Raw genomic sequence first — 11498 nt, 5'->3', positions numbered from 1 at the left:
AGGATATTCATTGCAGGGTTTTTTTTAGATTAAAGTGTAGGTCAATTATGGAGTCTCTAAATTCTTCTTTGCCAAATTATGAAGCTTTAAATAAAGAGAGGTTCAGTGCTAGCAATAGTTCATTTAACACCAATGAGATAGCATCTGACGGAAAAATTTGTAAGGGATTAAATATTAATTAGAAAACGATCCTCGTAAAAATTCTAAAAACCATAATGCCAAGGGATCATTTTCTGCATTGGTAAACTAATATTTTGCGGCTCCCAAAAAAAACTTAATGCAGCAACCTACTCTATATGAGGTCCCTATTCATCTCTGAGTACTTTCTTCCTCCCTTCATTTCGTCCAACATCCCTATCCTTGCCCTTTCCTCATTTGCCTAATACTCTCCTCTCTATTACAGTATTCAACATCCCATTACCGATCAAAATGCCCTTCATCCACTTATCCTGCGTCCATAGGATTTCTCCCAACAAACCCCTATCTTTCCCCATCATACGAAGTACTTCCTCATTTGCTTTCCTTCTGGTCCATTTCACCTTCTCCACCCCTACATTTTAAAAACCTCCAATCTGTCATCAACTCCCTCCTCCTACTGAAAGGATCTTTGCGTAGCGCAATTCTTCTCCTCGCGTCCCTACTACTTTGACAATTTTGGTTCTAAACACTTCCGATAAACGTAGACTGTTCCACCTAATCTAGTTTTTGCCCTCCTGTTTTAACGTTTTACTTAGCCTTCCTCTTCCTAAAACCCACATAAATTTTGTTTTATTCACATTCATTTTTATCCATCTCACTGAAATTCCAATTCACTCAAAAATGCTTGCAACCCTTTTGCCGACAGACTAGCTAAAGCTTGGCTATCAGGAAACCTAGCTGATTTTATGATAAATACATCTTCCACCATTTCCTTCACAGACATGTGGAACAACAAAGGTGATATTGGACATACATATCTTAATATATTTATATATAAACCATAAAAACAGTGTTCAACCTGAAGGTCGGTTTGGCAGGTGATGGACACCCGGTACTAACCCCAACGGCGTGTGAAATTCACACATCAGGGTATGGGGGCCGGTTCAGTTACGGTTTCTCAGGAAGATACGGCACCCGAAAAATCACATAGATTGGGTGGAGCTACAGGCCACAAAGCTAGGTTGGGTTGGCCGGGAATCGAACCCGGGCCCTCCGGTCATTAGTCCAAGGCTCTAACCCCTGGACTACCGCAACCCATATCTATATATTCATTCACATAGAATAAATATAAGGTAAAGGGATGGGAACATACATAAGTGTGTGCATTTGCATGTGTACCTATTCCTTTTCCTTATACTATATGTATTTCTTAGTGAATGAATATTTGTTCTTCTTATGACGGGTTTTTGTGTGTGTATGTGATTATTATTCATTATATTCATATCCCATTATCACCGTTGCTGTTCAACCTGTATGCAGAGGAAATGATCAAAGAGGGCGAGGCAAATGAAAGTGGGCGAGGAATTCGTAAAATCAGTTAGGTTTGCTGATGACCAAGCTTTAGTTTGTCAGTCAGCCAAGGGACTGCAAGCATTGCTGAGTAAATTGGAAATTCCGTGTGACAGGTATGGGATGAGGATCAATATTAATAAAACAAAGGTTATGCGATTTTCTAGAAAGAAAAAGGCTAAGCTTAACATTAAAATAGGAGGGCAAAAAATAGAGCAGGTAGAACAGTTTACGTATCTCGGTAGTGTTTTGGACCAACACGGTCAATGTAGTAGGGACGCAAGGAGAAGAATTGCGCTGGGCAAGGAGGCTTTTACAAGGAGGAGAGAGTTGATGACGGGGACGTTGAGTAAGGATATTAAGAAAAGACTCGTGATATGGAGCGTAGCTATGTACGGCGCGGAAACGTGGTCATTGAATCAGGAGGATAGACGGAGATTGGAGGCTTTTGAAATGTGGGTGTGGAGAAGAATGGAGAAGGTGAAATGGACAGAGAAGAAAACAAATGAGGAAGTACTCGGTATGGTGGGCGAAGAGAGGGGTTTGTTGGGAGAAATCGTTTGGAGGCAGGAGAAGTGGATGAAGGGGTATTGACCGGTAGTGGGATGTTGAAGACTGTAATAGAGGGGAGAATGTTAGGTAAGCGAGGAAATCTCCTTCTTTTATGGGCCTCTTCAGTTTCGGGAACAAGAAAAAGTCTCTGGACGCCAGATCTGGGGAATACGGTTGCTGCGGCATAATTAGTGTGTTGTTTTTGGCCAAACATTCGCACAAGTAACGATGTGTTAGCAGGGGAGTTTTCATGGTGCAAAAGCCAATTTTTGTACTTCCACAAATCCGGGCGTTTGTAACGGATTGCTTCGCGCATATCGCGCATAACTTGCAGGTAATATTCCTTATTTACCGTGCTACCCTCTGGCAAGAACTCATGATGCACCACACCCCTGAAATCGAAGAAAACAGTGAGCAAATCTTTCACATACGACGGAACTTGGCGTGCTCTTTTAGGTCTTGGCTCGTGCTGCAGCTTCCATTGGGATGATTGGGAGTTTGAGAGTTTCCACGTCGTAACCATAAACCCATGGTTCATCACCAGTTACAACCCTCTGGAGCAAATTCGGGTCGTCGCCAACACCTCAATAGCAATGTTAATGCGTTGCTGTTTATGGTAAAAATTTAGCAATTTTGGTACGAATTTCGCGGCGACCCATGCCATGCTCAAATCATTGGAAAAAATCGAATGGCAAGAGCTAATCGATATGTTTAGGTCATCAGCAACCCTCTAACAGTGATTCGACAATTGGTAAATACTATTTTCTTCACTTCATCAATGTTTTCTTCTGTTGTTTACGTGCTCGGGCATCCGGCACGCTCTTCGTCGTTCACATCTTCTCGGCCCTCTGAGAACATTTTGTGCCACCGATGAACGTTGCTTCGGTCCAAAGTACATTCTCTATATGCCAAAGTCAACATTTGGAATGCGCCCGTGCACTTAATTTCGTTTTTCACATAAAATATGATACAGATTCTTTGATCCATTTTTTTGGAATAGGCAAAAATCGAAGAGAAGCCAAAACACGTCCAACGAAAACAGCTATAAACAATTAACTGAGCTTTCAAAATTGCCAAAATTTTCAGTACAAGTGAGAGATATAAGTACCAACATAACGTCACAAAAAATCGAAAATAAAATATACGAAACCCGCGAAAATTCAAAATTCGCGATACTCTTTGAACAGACCTCGTATTGCTGTATTTGTTGCTCCAATTTTTTAAAGTCGATTGCAGTGTCTTTGATTGAAGCCTTAAGGAAGCAGTATGCATTGATTTGATTCCAAAATCAAAAACGTGTAGTTCTGCACATGAAGTAGTCAAAGATTGGAGCATGTTTCAATTGGCCTTTTCAACTTCATAACTGACTCTACACATTATTCTACAATCAAAGGGAGGGAGTAAATTTCGTTATTGTGGTCTAAGGGGTACCCAGTGGCCGCGTGTGCATCAATAGGGACAGATATGCATTGGAGGAACTGGGAGGAAGGATGGAAAGTCAAGGCAGTGGGAGGCGTGGGGGACAATTTTTCTCGTGCCAGCCTCCTCGTCCTCCACTCTTCCCTCCCGTTCGAAGGCAGAATTACCGCCGGGCATGAGGATATCTAAATTAGTCTTTTGTTTTTACATCCCTCCTCCTCCGCTGAAGGGGGCAAGGAAATAAGAACTAAGGCACGCGAAGTATCCCCACTTCCACTCATGCACTCACCCCTCCATCCCTGCCCAATGCCCTCACTCTCCTAAATCCCGCACCCACCCGATTCAGTTCGTTTAATGACCCTATGGGCCTTCCGGTTTATGCCTCCGAATTCTCCCTCCAAAAGTCTTTTCAGGGAGGATCTGATCGTATACTACGTTACATATCTTGCTTGGTCTTCACTAATTCTCCTCATCGCACCTGGCACAATAGTTTCCACATTCGTTCATGTTATTTCCACCCGTAAATAGGTTGATTTCGGCCGCAAGTTCTTTCTAATTTAGCGCCAATTGATTTTCTCATGCCCTCACAGCCCCTTCACCTGAAATCCCACATTTTTGGTTTAAAATGATTTCATCTTCCATTCGGGTCCTCATTTATTTTTTAGTGCATTTCATTCCTAAAAATATCCATCTCGTCTCAATCTGAGGTTCTCTACTTTTATTAGTACGTTCCAGATGCCTTTTTACTCATCGGATAATCATATTGTCTTCGATTTATCTGTCAATTTGATCCTCAGCATCCAATTAAATTTCGAAGGCACCTCTTGTTATTAAGCCTTATTTGTAACAATTTATGCATTCTTACTCTCAGCCGTAAAGAATCACTCACTCTCTTTACACCGACTTCCTCTAATTGTGTTTTCCATGAGCGGTTGTTTGACATGAGTCATGAACAACCTTTTAGATAATCTATTTTATGTTTGCTCAGAATTGACTCTATCACTCACTTTCCCTTGGAATTTGTACTAGAAGGATTCACAGTTTATCCTAAGTAAACCTGGTTTCATTTTACGCTTGGCAGTTAAATGTGAATGGTAGAAAGCACTACTTCGCAATTTTTAGTTCAGAGATTATTTTTGTTAAATATTTTGAACCCATCTGTTTAAGCATTAGTTATTGATTTGGATTAGGACGACTATGGATTCGAAATTTTTCTTGGTATTTTTAACGAGAGAGAGGTGAGTGAGTGCTGCCAATAAAGGTAGATTAGGTCACACGGGCATAAATAGAATTCTAGGACTGGCAGTTTTATGCACTGCTTACTAATTATCTTCTCTCACTATTCAGTGGATAAAAACAACGATATTTTTCACCCAAAATATATTATAGAAATGCGTGGCAACCGGTCCTTATCGATGTACTTCACGATACATTGATAGTCAATAATTTTACGCTTGAATTCCCAGAAACTATTGCATCCCATACTGCTTCCGAAGTACGTTTAGGATAGCTCTTGCTCCATTTCATCCCTTAGCGCCATTAAAAAGTTCTCCAGCTTCCTCTCGCATACTAAGATTTCATTCCCGATAGAATGTATTTTATTTCAATATTACGTTAGACATGTTCTTAAATCCCGCGTCCCGTATTTTCAGAAAGCTTTAGTCTCATACAATTAAAAAAAATAAGCTGCCAAGATGTGGAATACATGATAGGGTGACAAAATAGATTCGCCGGATAAACTGGTACAAGGAAATGTCCCCATGGCCAAACAGACGAAATAAAGAACACGTGCTGGTCTTCGTATGACTCAAATATTGCTTATTTTTGACCTTTTAGCTTTGCGGAACCCCCTTTTTGCTGCATGAATTGATTGGGTAGCTTGAATAGAATCGAGTCCGGATTTAGATCAGGAGGCATCTTCATTTTACCAAAAACCGAAGTGCGGGCTGGTGTCATTTTTCTGCGGGCCCTGGTTCCGCTGGCGATATTCAATCCTTAACCGCCTCATGCACCCGCCCTCTTCCACTCCTTTCCTCCCCCTCTACCTCCTCTTCCCCCCCTTACAAGCAAACCATTATTTTTGGAGACTAAGATGTTAATCTCGCCTGATCCAACAATAGAACCTAATAAAAGGCTCAATTAATTGGGGTAGAAGGGAGGGTGGGGAGAGGGGGTGATTACCTAACTCTTTTTACTTCATCGAAATGCTGCTCCACCCTCGACGGTTATGACACCGCAAATTAATAACCACGGTCCTGGTCTTGCGACCCAATGGGGAACCTTGCTGCTGTTGTGCTTTTCGTGTGCCTGAGGGGATCACGAACATTTTCAAAGTTTTGGATCCACTTTTCTCCCGAGGCCTAACATTAAGAACTTAAATGAGTCAAGCCAAAGGCGGAAGAAAACGGGAATGCAGGGAATGAACTTGACTCACGTGTTTAATGAGGCTGTGCAAACGCTTCGCGATCAAAATGGATGTCCCATTTGGGCTTTGTAATTTTTGGGTGTCTTCCGTGTAGCTAACTTATTCAGTCTTGAGTAATGGCAAAGCGTGAACTTTCTTTCTTTTCTTACTCTCTTAAGTAAAGAATCAGACACTACGAGGAACCTCGCAAAAATATATTGGTAGAGCACACTACGAAACGTATTAAATTAGGAATTTGGTGAAAGGGCAATTAACAGGAAGGAAAATGAATAAATGAAATGGTAACATTAAGAAGATGAATGCTAAAAATAAAAATTAATCATCACGTAGCAAGGGAATCCAAAATACTAAGGATAGAATTGAGGGCTTTCTTTGGGAGGGAACCAGAAGTATTAAAAGACCTTAGCTTAAATTGAGAAATCAGTGGGTGAATGAATGAATTCATAAGTTTGGGAGACAGTCGTAGTCTTATGATAATATTAATAAGAGTAGTAATGAAAATGATGATGATAATAATGATGATAATAGCAATTATAATATTAATGATAATAATGATGGTAATAATAATGATAATAAAAAATGATCATAATAATCATAATAGTAATGATAATAATAATCATAATAATAATGATAATAATAATCATAATAATAATGATAATAATAATCATAATAATAATGATAATAATAATCATAATAATAATGATAATAATAATCATAATAATAATGATAATAAAAATGATAATGATAGTAATAAAGATGATAATAATATCAAAAGTAGTGGTGAAGATGGTGAGAGTAAAAATTATTAAATTAATTATGATCATTATAATAATGATGATATCAATGATAGTGATATTAATAATAGGAATTGCGATAATAATGATAATGAAACATGAATAGACTTGAGTGCAAAGTGATTTGTAAATGTTTGAGCTAGTTAGGTTTTTATCTCTACAAGAATTCCAAAACTTATTCAAGCTTAGCCTATGAATGGCATCCATAAGTCATCTTGTAAGTTTTCATTTTCTGAAGCCTCCGTGATTATTACTTAAAATAGTCTCCGTGATCATTACTTAAAATAGAGCGAATAGAACCGAGGACGGTGTCTTTTGAAGAATTTAAAAAGTTTTGCGTCAGCAGGGCTGAGATAATGCCAGGTAACGGTTTGGAAAGCGTTTGGTGTTCAATTAAAAGTGCTGAATCCAAAAGAATTTAACCATGCGTATTTTAGAGGCATCCAGAGAACAAAGATAATTCAATGTTAGAACTAGATCAGCAAATCAAAAGTTTCTTATCCCAAAACAACGATTGCGATATTATAATCGGTGTAGATTTCAATGTTCCATCTACTGATTGAAGCACGTTTAGTTTTAAAACGGGGGAAAAGAAAATACACCTGCGAGTTGCTATTAAATTCTTTTACTTTGATCCCCATGCATCAACTTGCCACTTAATCAACTAGGGGCGATGATATTCTTGATTTGTTAATAAAGAAAATACCAATTAAGTTTATAAATAATATAAATTTTTAATTTTAAATTTAAATTAAATTTAATTTTAAAGTTTAAATAATATAAGTAATAAAATTTATAGTTAAGACATAAGTCTTAACTATAAAAACTATATAAAGAAATAGTGATCACAGGGAAGTAACTGCTAAGTTTTGCCTGTAAGGAGTCCCAAAAAAGGAGCCTAAAAGGAAAATTTACTTGTTTAAAGAAGGGGAATACAATGGTCTTAAGTGCGTGCTACAAAATCAATTTACTAGTTTTAAGAAAGATAATAATCACCGAAATACTGAAGATTAGTTGAGTCACTTCCTTGATAACAGGCGCTCAGCAGTCAACAAGTTCACTCCCGGTGAATTTATAAAAGATAACACGAAACCTAGATGGTGCAACGCGGATGTAAGAAAGGAAATACGACGTCAAAGGCTGTGTCACGCCAAGATGAAAAGTATTAGGAATGATATCTCTAGCGACAAAAAGAATAAGATCACTTATGATTATAAGACATACATAGCGAATGCCAAGAATGAATTTCGGAAAGCGTTAATGGAATTAAAAAACTTTGGAAAATGCTAACTTATTCCTTCAAAGCGTGTTCACTAATGCCTCAACTAATACCTCCGATACCTTACCAAATTGTAACGGCCAAACGATGTCCAAAATGTAAATATCATACAATGGAATAGAACGTTTGCTGAAAAATATGAAGCCCAAAAAATCCTCCGGGCATGATCAAATACCCGCTCGTATATATAATGAACTGGCGTCAGAAATCACAATATATCTATAAATCATATTAAGAAATCGCTAGTAGATCACAAGGTTCCCAGAGATTGGAAAACGGCTAATGTAACACCTATATTTAAAAACGGAGGCAAGGAGGAACCGAGCTATTACAAACCTATTTTTCTCACATTCATTTCGTGCAAAGTTATGGAACTAATAGTTGCTAGTTCGATCGTGAGACACCAGCCACACACCCTAGCGGTGATTGTCAGGGTACTAAAAAATAAAAAATATACCAATGCTTGGCTGACCCGACAAAATAAGCCTTGATTATCGAAAGCCTCCAATATACGTCTCCCCTCCAGCTTCAGTGACCATGTTTCCGCGCAGTACAGAACTACGCTCCATTTTAAAGTTTTAACGATCTTTTTCTTAACATCCTTACTCAACGTCCCTGACAACTACTCTCTCCTCTTTGTGAAAGTCTCTTTGTCTAGTGCAAGTCTTCTTCTTACATCCCAACTAATTTGACCGTGTTGGACCAAAACACTTCCGAGATACGTAAACTGTTCCACCTGCTCTAGTTTTTTGCCCTCCTATTTTAATGTTAACCTTAGCCTTTCTCTTTCTGGAAAATCGTATAATCTTTGTTTTGTTTTTATAGACAAACTAGAGCTTCATCATCAGCAAACCTAAATGATTTAATGAATTTCCCACTGCCTTTCGTTCCTATCTCTATTTCTTCCCATGCTTTGTTAACTATTGCCTTCAGACATATGTTGAACAGCTCAGCTGATAATGTACAAACTGTCTTACTTCTCCTCTTAACTGCCATTATTGGATATTATGTTTGGATTGCCCATCCATCGTCCGCACCTGAGCAGTCTGAGATATGTACAAGTTGTGGATAAGTTGCCTATCCCTCTAATCTACTTCTATTAGTGGTAATAGTATTTAGGGAATGTCATTTGCGTCATTAGGGATGGATAGGAAAGAATGAAGGCTGGAGGGAAACCCGGCGTCAGCATTAGCCTACTCTTTATGAAAGGCGCCAAGGGGTCCACAGCTTAACGCCCCATCCAACGCACGATGTACTCACTCAAAGTGCCCTCAACAAAGCACCTCAAGTAGGGATTGAGATACTTCTGAAAAATGTTCAACACCACCGGGATTTGAACCCGGGGCCTCTGGGTGGGAAGCCAGTATGATAGCCACCGCACCATCTCGATCCATCTTACTTCTATTTCCTCATTATTTGTACCAATGAAATCCGCCGAATTCCATGTCAAAATCTACAAAACAGGCATAGGTATCCTAATAGTATTTTCTATTCCTCTCTATTAGTGATCTATTTTCCGCAATAGCATCTCGGCTCTTTCCCACCCCAAACTGATTATATTCTAAGTAATCTTTAAGCCTTTCTCTCCTCCTCTTATTAATGCTTTAAACCATTTTAACTCTGAGGGAAATCAAGCATATTATTCTATTGTCATCACATAGCACTTTCTTACAAGTTTCCTTTAAGTCTAAGCAGTTCCACAGGGATGACATCTATCCACATGGCAATATTTGCTTTCAATTCCAGTGTCATCCTTTCTCTATTGCAATCAAGTATGTCTCAGAATAAGCTACCCCCATATATGTCATATTCTTTATCTCTGTCCTTACTCATTGACTTAATATGTTTACCACATAAATCCTCGATCGTCAAATATATTTTTTGATCTATTTTGAATCTTTCTCATTCCAGTTCATAATTTTCCAGCAATATTCTAAATTATGTACACAGCCTTTCCTTTTATATTTCCTGATAGTTCTTTTACCACTCTACAGCACACCCATTTCTTTGTTCCTTTGTAATCCTACATTTCCTTTCATTGTCTTGCACTTTGCTTCATTTGCCCAACTTTTTCCAACCTCAGCTTATTATTAATCTCTTTCTACTTCCTTCTTTCTAATTCTCTATTTAATTTGTTCTATTTCCTCATGTGTTCATTCATAGTTAACTCATATCTAATCCTTTGTTAGGTTATCATTTACCTCTTAATGCCTCTTCTTATTAAGAGATTTTATGTATATGCAGAGAAAAAGTTAAGAGAGGCATGGGAGATGATGAAGGCAGGATTGAAAATAGATGGTGAACTCATTATTTTATTTCTCATTTACATAAATGACCTACCCAAAAAATTACCTGTAAATCCTCTGGGTAATTGTGTCTTATTTGCAGATGATGTGAGCATTGTGCTGTATCAGAAATCCTTTGAAGATTTGATGTCTCTAGGTAAAACCATAATTCAAGACATGGGCATTTGATGCTATGGGAATAACCTTATTCTCAATTAAACAAAAACTCATGCCATGATTTTCTCTGCAAAAACCTGCCATTCTGATAAAGGTACTTCTCAGCCTATGTCAAATAGCTGTAAAATTATTAGCGAGTATAAATTTACGATACGATTACATAATTGTATGATATTCTGTACCATACTATGTACTTGTTAATTGTGGAAATAAAATTATCATTATTATTATTATTATTAGATCAATTAAATTTGCAGATAAGCAAACATCATTAGTTAGCCAGTCAGTCAAAGGTTTCTATTCAATAAATTGTGCATGTAAAGATGTTTTTAATACATTTAGGATAAAAATTAATGATATCTTCATGAAGATAATAAGATTCTCAAGAAAAAGGATGGATAAGTTAAATATCTAAATTGAGGCACATCTACTGGAACAAATGGAATGGATCACCTATTTGGTAAGTTTTTAGAAGAAGTGAGCAAAGTAGGGAGGGCATTAAAATAATTTTATTCGGTAAAGAGGTTTTTACAGGTGGCTATCGGTAATAGGCACCTTAGGTAGACATATTTAGAAAACATTAGTAAAAACTCTAATATGAAGAATAATTTTAATGGCTTGCACTTGGTCATTGAGACAAAATGATTAGTGTAATTGAACGTTTTTGAGATGTTGTAGAGAAGAATGAAGTAAATATAGTGCCCAGGAAGGAAAATAAGCAAATACGTTCTTGGTATTACAGTTGAAGAGAGAAATTTGTTGGGAGAAATTGAAAGAGAGTAGACATAAGGTCGATGCAATAGATACTGTTAGGCAATGGATGCTGTGGACAGCATTAAAGGGAAGAATGCAGGCAAAGCAAGATAGAGGGAGTAAAAGAAGAGGCATTTTTAATGAAATTTATTATTAGTAGTAGCACACTGTCTTAGGGTAGGGTTTGAGTTTGGGACCTTGGGACTAGAAACTGTTACTGTTTGAAATAATACTAATCAGCTCAAGCTAAAATGACAGAAAATATCCCATTAATACATATTACAATAACTAGTTCTTTAGGTTTATATACTTTCTACTTACCTTCA

Source organism: Hetaerina americana, unplaced genomic scaffold (assembly GCF_022747635.1).
Source record: "Hetaerina americana unplaced genomic scaffold, ioHetAmer1.1.p SCAF_11, whole genome shotgun sequence".
Taxonomy (NCBI): Eukaryota; Metazoa; Arthropoda; class Insecta; order Odonata; family Calopterygidae; genus Hetaerina; species Hetaerina americana.
Note: the sequence above shows the minus strand (reverse complement) of the source record.